The following is a 12377-nucleotide window of genomic DNA, read 5'->3' on the forward strand; positions in this document are numbered from 1 at the left end:
GATCCCCCCCCTCATCCTTCTAAACTCCAACGAGTACAGACCCAGTGTCCTCAACCGTTCCTCGTACGACAAGCTCTTCATTCCAGGGACCGTTCGTGTGAACCTCCTCTGGACCCTTTCCAAGGCCAGCACATCCTTCCTTAGATACGGGGCCCGAAACCACTCACAATACCCCAAATGGGGCCTGACCACAGCCTCAGAAGTATACCACTGCTCTTGTATTCTAGCCCTCTCGACAGGAATGCTAACATTGCAATTGCCTTCCTAACTGCCGACTGAACCTGCACGTTAACCTGAAGAGAATCGTGAACAAGGACTCCCAAGTCCCTTTGTGCTTCTGCTTTCCGAAGCGTTTTCCCATTTAGAAAACAATGACGTGCAGGTTAGGGTTAACCTCCCCCTTAACCGTCACTGCTCGAGGGCGAACGGCCCCCAGCTTCTCCCCGTCTGTCTCCACAACAACTCAAAGTTCCCTCACCCCCTGGAACCGACTGGGGTAAATCCTGCCCGCAGGGGAGACAGTGGCACAGCGGGTAATGCCACGGGACTGTACCCAAGAGACCCCAGGGCCTGGGTTCGAATCTCACCAGGGCAGTTGGTCGAATTTAAAATTCAATTACTTTTTTCAACAAAAAAAAAAAACTGGAACCGAAAGTCAGTCTCGAGTAAGGCTGTTGTCAGTTGTGGTGAAATCCCCCCCCGCCACCGTTAGGTGATTACTACCCCGTTGGCCGTTAACTGCCTCCCTGAATCGGTCGAAGGGGCACGTAAGGGTGGGCCTTACCCGGCGAAAGAACGCACCCCCAAAGTGTTGAAATCCTCCCGAGGCCCGTCACGAGACTCCAGCGGAGGTCAAAAGGGTCGCTGACAAACATTTAGCCCGACTTCCTTGTTTACGTGTCCCATGGCCCTTATTTACTAAGCAAGAGTGTCCCGCACAGCCTGGCAAACGCCCAACTGAGTTACCCTGTCACCTTCAAGCCGCTGGCTAAGGTGCCACACCAAAGGTCACGGTGCAAAGTCAGAGGTCGCGGCATCGCGGGGGGGGGGGGGGGGGGGGGGATAACTGTGGGAGATAATGGCGATTCAGACACCTCGCGGGTTTAAAACTGACATGGCGGTGGTATTCGAGAGGTACCAGGACTGGATAGCGAGTACACGAATCGTACAGACACTGGCCATAATTCTCCAGTCTTACAGAGACACGGGACGCGTGCCAGAGGACTGGAGAATTGCCAACCTTTTCGGAGCAAGGATAAGCCCGATGTCAGACCAGTTAGTCAATTTAATTTGGGCAATAGGAAAAGAAACCTAGAAACAATAATTCAGGATAAAATTGGTTACATTCGCCCCACACAAGTGCCAGACAATGACCATCTCCTACACAAGCGAATCTAACCACCGATGGTGTTACCGTCGATGGTGTTACCGTCGCTGAATCCCCCACATCCTGGGGGTTACCATCGATCAGACACTGAACTGGACCCAGCCATATAAACACTGCGGCTCCCAGAGCAGGTCAGAGGCTGGGAATCCTGCGGAGAGCAACTCACCTCCTGACTCCTTACCAAAGCCTGTCCGACATCTACAAGGACACAAGTCAGGAGTGCGATGGGAGACTCTCCACTTGCCTGGATGAGCGCGGCTCCCAACCACACTCGAGAAGCTCGACACCATCCAGGACAAAGCAAAGCGACCACCGACATTCACGCCCTCCACCCCCGAGTGTACCGTCTAAAAGACGCACTGTGGGAACACACCGAAGCTCCTTCGATAGCACCTCCCAAACCCACGGCCGTTAGTCTAGAAGGACGAGGGGGGCAACAGACACACGGGGAACCCACCACCTGGGGAGTATATTGGCGGTTCCTTCACTGTGGCTGGGTCAGAATCCCAGAACTCCCTCCCTAACAGCACGGCGGGTGTACCTACACCACACGGGACCACAGCGGCTCACCAACAACCCTCGGGGGCAATTAGCGATGGGCCCGAGCCACGTCCCAGAAATAATTTTTAAGAAATGGACGCACGAGGGTTGATTGAGAAAAGCGCCGACTAGCTGACGAGGTAATAGAGAGGGTCGATGAAGGTAACGCTGCTGATGTGGTGTATGTGGACTTCCAGAAGGCATTCGAGGGAAGTGCCACACAACAGCAAAGTTCGAGCCCATGGAATAAAAGAGACAACAGCAACACAGTTTGAAATCGGATGAGGAAGCACAGAAAATAGGAGGCCATTCGGCCCTTCCAGCCTGCTCCGCCGATCATACTGATCATCCAACTCAACAATCTCATTCTGCTTTCCCCCATATCCTTTGATCCCCCCTTCACCCTAAGTACGTTATCGAACTGTTTCTTGAAAACATACAATATTTTGGACTGAACTACTTCCTGTGGTAATGAATTCCACAGGCCAACCACTCTCTGGGTGAAACATCTCCTCATCTCTGTCCAAAATGGTCTCCCCCGCATCCTCAGACTGTGAGCCCTGGTTCTGGACACCCGCCACCATCGGAGACATCCTTCCCGCCTCTACCCTGTCCAGTCCTGTTAGAACTTGATAGGTTTCGGTGGGATCCCCCCTCATTCTCCTGAACTCCGCCGAATACAATCCTCACCGACTCAATCTCTCCTCGTACGTCAGCCCCGCCATCCCTGGAATCAGTCTGGTAAACCCTCGCTGCACTCCCTCGAGAGCAAGAACATCCTTCCTCAGAGAAGGAGACCAACTGCACACCATTCTCCAAGTGTGGCCTCACCAAGGCCCTGTACAATTGCAGCAACACATCCCTGCTTCTATACTCGAAACCTCTCGCAATGAAGGCCAACGTACCATTAGCCTTCTTTACCGCCTGCCGCACCTGCATGCTTACCTTCAGCGAATGGTGTCCGAGGGCACCCAGGTCTCGTTGCAGACTCCCCTCTCCTAATCTATAGCCACTCCGATAATAATCTGCCTTTTCATTGTTGCGACCAAAGTGGATAACCTCGCATCCATCCACACTAAACTGTATCTGCCATTCACTTGCCCACTTGCACATCAGAGGTTAACGGTCAATGGATATTTTCAGGGGGGGGGGGGGGGGAGATTCCAGTGGTCCACCCCAGGGGTCAGTTTAGGACTTTGCCTGATGGATGTAAATGACATTGACCTTGGTGTACTTTCAGAATTTGCAGGTGTGACACAACGTGGAAGTGTGGGACTTCAGAAGGACGCAGACAAGTTGGTGGAGTGGGGCCAGCAGGCGGCAGGTACAGTTCAGTGCGGAGAGGTGCGAGGAGACGCACTTCGGGAGGAAGAACAGAGAGGCAATATCAAATCAAGGGTAAAAGTCTTGAGGGGTTCAGAAGGGGGACCTGGATATATTTGTGCGCAGGACACAGAGAGCACGCAAAAAAGAACGACAGAGACACACACACACACTCACACGAGGGGAAAATATTGATGAATGGTTCCACGGGTGAGTGACTTGCAGTGGAGAAATTGGAGAACGTTAGGACCGTTCTGCAAGAAGGCAGAACTAAGTGACGGCTCATTTGGACAGCCGAGACAGATACTATGCACCAAATGGCCTCCTAGCCCACGGAAACTCTCTGACTCGAGGACAGGGATTGTTTCGGACATGAATGGAGCGCTCCCTTCACCCCCACCTCCTTCCCTGTCCACCGCGGCATTATTCTGCAGTCTTCGCATCAGTCTCCAAGGTATCGTCACTCTGTACCTGTGTGTGACGATCGATCTACCCAGGCACCCGCTCGCCCACACCCCATCCCGGTACGCACACCCTCTCCCCAACGAGGCAAGCATCCCCCTCTTCCCATCCCGGCTCCCCCTCTCCCCATCCCGGCTCCCCCTCTCCGCGTCCCGGTTCCCCCTCTCCCCGTCTCGGTGCCCCCTCTCCCCATCTCGGTGCCCCCTCTCCCCATCTCGGTGCCCCCTCTCCCCATCTCGGTGCCCCCTCTCCCCATCCCGGTGCCCCCTCTCCCCATCCCAGTCCTCCCTCTCCCCATCCGGATCCCCCTCTCCCCATCCCGGCTCCGCCACAACCCATCCCGGTAACACTCTCCCAATCCCGGTTCTCTCTCTCTCTCTCTCTATCCCGGTTCTCTCTCTCTATCCGGGGTCTCACTCTCTCTCTCTAACCCATTTCTCTATCTCTCTCTCTAACCCGGTTCTCTCTCTCTCACTATCCCAGTTCGCTCTCCCTCTCTCTATCCCGGTTCTCTCTCTCTCTCTCTCTCTCTATCCCGGTTCTCTCTCTCTCTCTCTATCCCGGTTCTCTCTCTCTCTCTATCCCGGTTCTCTCTCTCTCCCTCTCTCTCTCTCACTATCCCGGTTCTCTCTCTCTATCCCGGTTCTCTCTCTCTATCTCTATCCCGGTTCTCTCTCTCTCTCCATCCTGGTTCTCTCTCTCTCTCTCTATCACGGTTCTCTCTCTCTCTCACTATCCCGGTTCTCTCTCTCTCTCTATCCCGGTTCTCTCTCTATCCCGGTTCTCTCTCTCTCCCTCTATCCCGGTTCTCTCTCTCTCCCTCTATCCCGGTTCTCTCTCTCTCTCTCTATCCCGGTTCTCTCTCTCTCTCCCGGTTCTCTCTCTCTCTCTATCTATCCCGGTTCTCGCTCTCTCTCTCTCTATCCCGGTTCTCGCTCTCTCTCTCTCTATCACGGTTCTCTCTCTCTCTCTCTATCTGTCCCTGTTTTCTATCTCTCTATTCCTGTTATCACTCTAGCCCGGTTCTCTCTCGCTGTGTCTCTCTCCCGGTTCTCTTACTCTCTATCCCGGTTCTCTCTCACTCTCTATCCCGGCTCTCTCTCTCTCTCTATCCCGGTTTTCTCTCTCGCTATCCCGGTTCTCTCTCTCTCTCTATCCCGGTTCTCTCTCGCTCACTATCCCGGTTCTCTCTCTCTCTCTATCCCGGTTCTCTCTATCTCTCTAACCCGATTCTCTCTCTCTGTCCCGTTACTCTCTCTCTCTCTCTCACTATCCTGGTTCTCTCCCTCTCTCTATCCCGGTTCTCTCTCCTCTATCCCGGTTCTCTCTCTCCGCTATCTAGGTTCTCTCTCTCTCTCTATGCCGGTTTTCTCTCTCTCTCTATCCCGGTTCTCTCTCGCTCTATCCCGGTTCCCTCTCTCTATCCCGGTTCTCTCTCTCTCTATCCCGGTTCTCTCTCTCTCTATCCCGGTTCTCTCTCTCTATCCCTCTATCCCAGTTCTCTCTCTCCCTCTATCCCGCTTCCCTCTGTCTCTCCCTCTATCCCGCTTCTCTCTCTCTCTCCCTCTATCCCGCTTCTCTCTCTCTCCCTGTATCCCGCTTTTCTCTCTCTCCCCCTCCATCCCGGTTCTCTTTCTCTCTATCCCGCTTCTCTCTCTCTCCCGGTTCTGTCTCTCTCTCTCTCTATCCCGGTTCTCGCTCGTTCTCTCTCTCTCCCGATTCTGTCTCTCTTTCTCTACCCCGGTTCTCTCTCCCTCTGTCTCTCTCTATCCCGGTTCTCTCTGTCTCTCTCTGTCCCAGTTCTCTCTCTCTCTATCCCAGTTCTCTCTCTCTCCCTCTATCCCGCTTTTCTCTCTCTCCCCCTCCATCCCGGTTCTCTTTCTCTCTATCCCGCTTCTCTCTCTCTCCCGGTTCTGTCTCTCTCTCTCTATCCCGGTTCTCGCTCGTTCTCTCTCTCTCCCGATTCGGTCTCTCTTTCTCTACCCCGGTTCTCTCTCCCTCTGTCTCTCTCTATCCCGGTTCTCTCTGTCCCAGTTCTCTCTCTCTCTCTGTCCCAGTTCTATCTCTCTCTATCCCAGTTCTCTCTCTCTCTCTATCGCAGTTCTCTCTCTCTCTATCGCAGTTCTCTCTCTCTCAACATCCCTCTTCTCTCTCTCTCAACATCCCTGTTCTCTCTCTCTCTCAATCCCGGTTCTCTCTCTCTCGCTCTCGATCCCGGTTCTCTCTCTGTCCCTCTCTCTATCCTGGTTCTCTCTCTCTCTCTCTATCCCAGTTCTCTCTCTCTCTCTCTATCTATCCGGTTCGCTCTCTCAAACTGTCTATCCCGGTTCTCTCACTCTCTCCCTTTATCCCGGTTCTCTCTCTCTCAATTCCGGTTCTCTCACGGTCTCTGTGCCGGTCCTCCCTCCCTCTCTCTCTCTACCCCGGTTCTCACTCTCTCTCTCTATCCTGGTTCTCTCTCTCTCTCTCTCGATCCCGGTTCTCTCTCTATCCCGGTTCTCTCTCTCTCTCTCTCTCTCTCTCGATCCCGGTTCTCTCTCTAACCTGGTTCTCTCTCTCTCTCTATCCCGGTTCTCTCTCTCTCACTCTCTCTCTCTATCCGGTTCGTTCTCTCAAACTCTATCCCGGTTCTCTCACTCTCCCTTTATCCTGGGTCTCTCTCTCTCAATTCCGGTTCTCTCACTGTCTCTGTGCCGGTCCTCCCTCCCCCTCTCTCTATATCCCGGTTCTCTCTCTCTCTCTCTATCCCAGTTCTCTCACTCTCTCTCTATCCGGTTCGTTCTCTCAAACTCTCTATCCCGGTTCTCTCACTCTCTCCCTTTATCCCGGTTCTCTCTCTCTCAATTCCGGTTCTCTCACTGTCTCTGTGCCGGTCCTCCCTCCCTCTCTCTCTATATCCCGGTTCTCTCTCTCTCTCTATCCCGGTTCTCTCTCTCTCTCCATCCTGGTTCTCTCTCTCTCCATCCCGGTTCTCTCGCTGTCCCTCTCTCTATCCTGGTTCTCTCTCTCTCCCGGTTCTCTCTCTCTCTCGGTTCTCTCTCTCTCTATCCTGGTTTTCTCTCTCTCTCTATCCCGGTTCTCTCTCTCTATCCCAGTTCTCTCTCTCTCTTTCTCTCTATTCCAGTTCTCTCCCTCTCTATCCCAGTTGTCTCTCTATCGCAGTTGTCTCTCTATCCCAGTTGTCTCTCTATCCCAGTTGTCTCTCTATCCCAGTTGTCTCTCTCTATCTCTCTACCCCGGTTCTCTCTCTCCCTCTCCCGGTTCTCTCTCTCTCTATCCCGGTTCTCTCTCTCTCTCACCATCCCGGATCTCTTTCTCTCTATCCCGGATCTCTTTCTCTCTATCCCAGTTCTGCCTCTCTCTTCTCTCTCCCGGTTCTCTCTCACTATCCCGGTTTTCTCTCTCTCTCCTCTACCCAGGTTCTCTCTCTCCTCTATCCCTGTTCTCTCTATCTCTCTTTCTCTCTATCCCGGTTTTCTCTCTCTAGCCCGGTTGTCTCCCTCTATCCCTCAATCACGGTTCTCTCTCTCCCCCTCTATCCCCATTCCCTATCTCTCTCTCCCTCTAACCCGCTTCTCTCTCTCTCTCCCTCTATCCCGCTTTTCTCTCTCTCTCTCTATCCCGGTTCTCTCTCTCTCTCTCTCTATCCCGGTTCTCTCTCTCTCTCTATCCCGGTTGTATCTCTCTCTCTCCACCCCGCTTCTATCTCTCTCCCGGTTTTGTCTCTCTCTCTCTGTCCCGGTTCTCTCTCGTTCTCTCTCTGTCCCGGTTCTCTCTCTCTCTATCCCGGTTCTCTCTCTCTCTCTATCCCGGTTCTCTCTCTCTCTATCCCGGTTCTCTCTCTCTCTCTATCCTGGTTCTCGCTCTTTCTATCCCGGTTCTGTCTCTCTCTATCCCGGTTCTCTCTCTTTCTATCCCGGTTCTCTCTCTCTCTATCCCGGTTCTCTCTCTCTCTATCCCGGTTCTCTCTCTCTCCATCCCGGTTCTCTTTCTCTCTATCCTGCTTCTCTCTCTCTCCCGGTTCTGTCTCGCTCTCTCTATCCCGGTTCTCTCTCGTTCTCTCTCTCTCTCTCTATCCCGATTCTTTCTCTCTTTCTCTACCCCGGTTCTCTCTCCCTCTGTCTCTCTCTATCCCGGTTCTCTCTGTCTCTCTCTGTCCGGTTCTCTCTCTCTCTCTATCCCAGTTCTCTCTCTCTCTATCGCAGTTCTCTCTCTCAACATCCCTGTTCTCTCTCTGTCTCAATCCCGGTTCTCTCTCTCTCTCTCTCGATCCCGGTTCTCTCTCTGTCCCTCTCTCTATCCTGGTTCTCTCTCTCTCTCTCTCTCAATCCCAGTTCTCTCTTTCACTCTCTCTATCCGGTTCGCTCTCTCAAACTCTCTATCCCGGTTCTCTCTCTCTCAATTCCGGTTCTCTCACTGTCTCTGTGCCGGTCCTCCCTCCCTCTCTCTCTATATCCCGGTTCTCTCTCTCTCTCTCTCTCTCTCTCTCTATCCTGGTTCTCTCTCTCTCTATCCCGGTTCTCTCTCTCTCAATCCCGGTTCTCTCTCTCTCAATCCCGGTTCTCTCTCTCTCAATCCCGGTTCTCTCTCTCTCAATCCCGGTTCTCTCTCTCTCAATCCCGGTTCTCTCTCTCTCAATCCCGGTTCTCTCTCTCTCAATCCCGGTTCTCTCTCTCTCAATCCCGGTTCTCTCTCTCTCAATCCCGGTTCTCTCTCTCTCAATCCCGGTTCTCTCTCTGTCCCTCTCTCTATCCTGGTACTCTCGCTCTCTCTATCCCGGTTCTCTCACTCTCTCCCTTTATCCTGGTTCTCTCTCTCTCCATCCCGGTTCTCTCTCTCTCTCTTGGTTCTCTCTCTCTCTCTATCCTGGTTCTCTCTCTCTCTATCCCGGTTCTCTCTCTCTATCCCAGTTCCCTCTCTCTCTTTCTCTCTATTCCAGTTCTCTCCCTCTCTATCGCAGTTGTCTCTCTATCGCAGTTGTCTCTCTATCGCAGTTGTCTCTCTATCGCAGTTGTCTCTCTCTCTCTCTATCCCGGTTCTCTCTCTCCCTCTCCCGGTTCTCTCTCTCTCTATCCCGGTTCTCTCTCTCTCTCACCATCCCGGATCTCTTTCTCTCTATCCCGGATCTCTTTCTCTCTATCCCGGATCTCTTTCTCTCTATCCCGGATCTCTTTCTCTCTATCCCAGTTCTGCCTCTCTCTCTCTCCCGGTTCTCTCTCCCTCTCCTCTACCCAGGTTCTCTCTCTCCTCTATCCATGGTCTCTCTCTCTCTCTCTCTAGCCCGGTTGTCTCCCTCTATCCCTCAATCCCGGTTCTCTCTCTCCCTCTATCCCCATTCCCAATCTCTCTCTCCCTCTATCCCGCTTCTCTCTCTCTCTCCCTCTATCCCGCTTTTCTCTCTCTCTCTCTCTATCCCGGTTCTCTCTCTCTCACTATCCCGGTTCTCTCTCTCTCTCTATCCCGGTTGTCTCTCTCTCTCTCCATCCCGGATCTCTTTCTCTCCATCCTGCTTCTACCTCTCTCCCGGTTTTGTCTCTCGCTCTCTATCCCGGTTCTCTCTCGTTCTCTCTCTGTCCCGGTTCTCTCTCTCTCTATCCCAGTTATCTCTCTCTCACTCTATCCCGGTTCTCTCTCTTTCTCTCTCTCTATCCCAGTTCTCTCTCTCTGTCTCTCTCTCTATCCTGGTTCTTGCTCTCTCTCACTCTCTCTATCCGGTTCGCTCTCTCAAACTCTCTATCCCGGTTCTCTCTCTCTCCATCCCGGTTCTCTCTCTCCATCCCAGTTCTCTCTCTCTCCATCCCGGTTCTCTCTCTCTCCATCCCGGTTCTCTCTCTCTCTCCATCCCGGTTCTCTCTCTCTCTCCATCCCGGTTCTCTCTCTCTCCATCCCGGTTCTCTCTCTCTCCATCCCGGTTCTCTCTCTCTCCATCCCGGTTCTCTCTCTCTCTCCCGTTCTCTCTCTCTCTCCATCCCGGTTCTCTCTCTCTCCATCCAGTTCTCTCTCTCTCCATCCGGGTTCTCTCTCTCTATCTCTCTATCCCGGTTTTCTCACTCTCTATCCCGGTTCTCTATCTCTCTATCCCGGTTCTCTCTCTGTCTCTATCCCAGTCACTCTCTCTCTCTATCCCGGTTCTCACTCTCTCTCTCTCTATACACCGGTTCTCTCTCTCTCTATCCCAGCTCTCTCTCTCTCCATCCCGGATCTCTATCTCTCTATCCCGGTTCTCTCACTCTCTCTCTCTATCCTGGTTCTCTTACTGTCTCTGTGCTGGTCCTCCCGGTTCTCTCTCTCTCTCCCGGTTCGCTCTCTCTCTATCCCGGTTCTCTCGCTGTCTCTATCCCAGTACTCTCTCTCTCTATCCCGGTTCTCACTCTCTCTCTCTCTATACACCGGTTCTCTCTCTCTCTATCCCAGCTCTCTCTCTCTCCATCCCGGATCTCTCTCTTCTATCCCACTTCTCTCTATAAGTTCTGTCTCTCTCTATCCCGGTTCTCTCTCTCTCTATCCCGGTTCTCTCTCTCTCTATCTCCCGGTTCTCTCTCTCTCTCTCTCTCCCGGTTCTCTCTTGCTATCCCAGTTCTCTCTCTCCCTCTCTCTATCCCGGTTCTCTCTCTCTCTATCCCAGTTCTCTCTCTCTCTCTCTCTGTCCCGGTTCTCTCTCTCTCTCCTCTACCCAGGTTCTCTCTCTCTATCCCGGTTCTCTCTCTCTCTCTCTAGCCCGGTTGTCTCCCTCAATCCCGGTTCTCTCTCTCCCTCTATCCCGCTTCTCTCTCTCCCTCCCTCTTTCCCGCTTTTCTCTCTCTCCCTCTATCCCCTCTCTCCCTCTATCCCGGTTCTCCCTCTCTCTATCTCGCTATCCCAGTTGTCGCTCTCTCTCTCTATCCCGGTTCTCTCTCTCTCTCTCTATCCCAGTCACTCTCTCTCTATCCCGGTTCTCACTCTCTCTCTATCCCGGTTCTCACTCTCTCTCTATCCCAGTTCTCTCTCACTCTCTCTATCCCGCTTCTCTCTCTCCCTCTATCCCAGTTCTCTCTCTCTATCCCGGTTTTCACTCTCTCTCTCTCTCTATACCGGTTCTCTCTCTCTCCATCCTAGTTCCCTCTCTCTCACTCTCTCTCTCTATCCCGGTTCTCTCTCACTCTCTCTGTCCCGGTTCTCACTATCTCTCGCTCCCGGTTCGCTCTCTCTCTCTCTCTATTCCGGTTCTCTATCCCGGTTCTCTCTCTCTCTCTATCCCGGTTCTCTCTCTCTCTATCCTGGTTCTCTCTCCCTCTATCCTGGTTCTCTCTCTCTCTCTCCCGGTTCTCTCTCTCTCTCCATCCCGGTTCTCTCTTTCTCTCCATTCTGGTTCTCGCTCTCTCTCTCTCTATCACGGTTCTCTCTCTCTCTCTCTCTCTCTATCTGTCCCTGTTTTCTATCTCTCTATTCCTCTTATATCTCTAGCCCGGTTCTCTCTCGCTGTGTCTCTCTCCCGGTTCTCTTCCTCTCTATCCCGGTTCCCTCTCGCTCTCTATCCCGGTTCTCTCTCTCTCTCTATCCAGGTTCTCTCTCTCTCTCTATCCCAGTTCTCTCTCTCTCTCTCTGTCCCGGTTCTCTCTCTCTATCCCTGTTCTCTCTCTCTATCCCGGTTCCCTCTCTCTCTCTATCCCGGTTCTTACTCCTCTATCCCGGTTCTCTCTCTCCGCTATCTAGGTTCTCTCTCTCTCTATGCCGGTTTTCTCTCTCTCTCTATCCCGCTGCTCTCTCACTGTCTCTGTGCTGGTCCTCCCGGTTCTCTCTCTCTCTCTCTATCCCGGTTCGCTCTCTCTCTATCTCTATCCCAGTCACTCTCTCTCTCTATCCCGGTTCTCACTCTCTCTATCCCAGCTCTCTCTCTCTCCATCCCGGATCTCTCTCTTCTATCCCGCTTCTCTCTCTCTATGAGTTCTGTCTCTCTCTATCCCGGTTCTCTCTCTCTCTAACCCGGTTCTCTCTCTCTCTATCTCCCGGTTCTCTCTCTCTCTCTATCCCGGTTCTCTCTTGCTATCCCAGTTCTCTCTCTCCCTCTCTCTATCCCGGTTCTCTCTCTCTCTATCCCAGTTCTCTCTCTCTGTCCCGGTTCTCTCTCTCTCTCCTCTACCCAGGTTCTCTCTCTCTCTAGACCGGTTGTCTCCCTCAATCCCGGTTCTCTCTCTCCCTCTATCCCGCTTCCCTATCTCTCTCTCTCCCTCTATCCCGCTTCTCTCTCTCCCTCCCTCTTTCCCACTTTTCTCTCTCTCCCTCTATCCCCTCTGTCCCTCTATCCCGGTTCTCCCTCTCTCTATCCCGCTTCTCTCTCTCTCTTTCTCTCTATCACAGTTCTCTCTCTCTCTATCACAGTTCTCTCTCTCTCTATCCCAGTTGTCCCTCTCTCTCTCTCTCTCTCTCTATCCCAGTTCTCTCTCTCGCTATCCCAGTTGTCGCTCTCTCTCTATCCCGGTTCTCTCTCTCTCTCTCTCTCTATCCCAGTCACTCTCTCTCTATCCCGGTTCTCACTCTCTCTCTATCCCGCTTCTCTCTCTCCCTCTATCCCAGTTCTCTCTCTCCATCCCGGTTTTCACTCTCTCTCTCTCTCTATACCGGTTCTCTCTCTCTCCATCCCAGTTCTCTCTCTCTCACTCTCTCTCTCTCTCTATCCCGGTTCTCT

Source organism: Scyliorhinus torazame, chromosome 5 (genome assembly GCF_047496885.1).
Source record: "Scyliorhinus torazame isolate Kashiwa2021f chromosome 5, sScyTor2.1, whole genome shotgun sequence".
Lineage (NCBI taxonomy): Eukaryota > Metazoa > Chordata > Chondrichthyes > Carcharhiniformes > Scyliorhinidae > Scyliorhinus > Scyliorhinus torazame.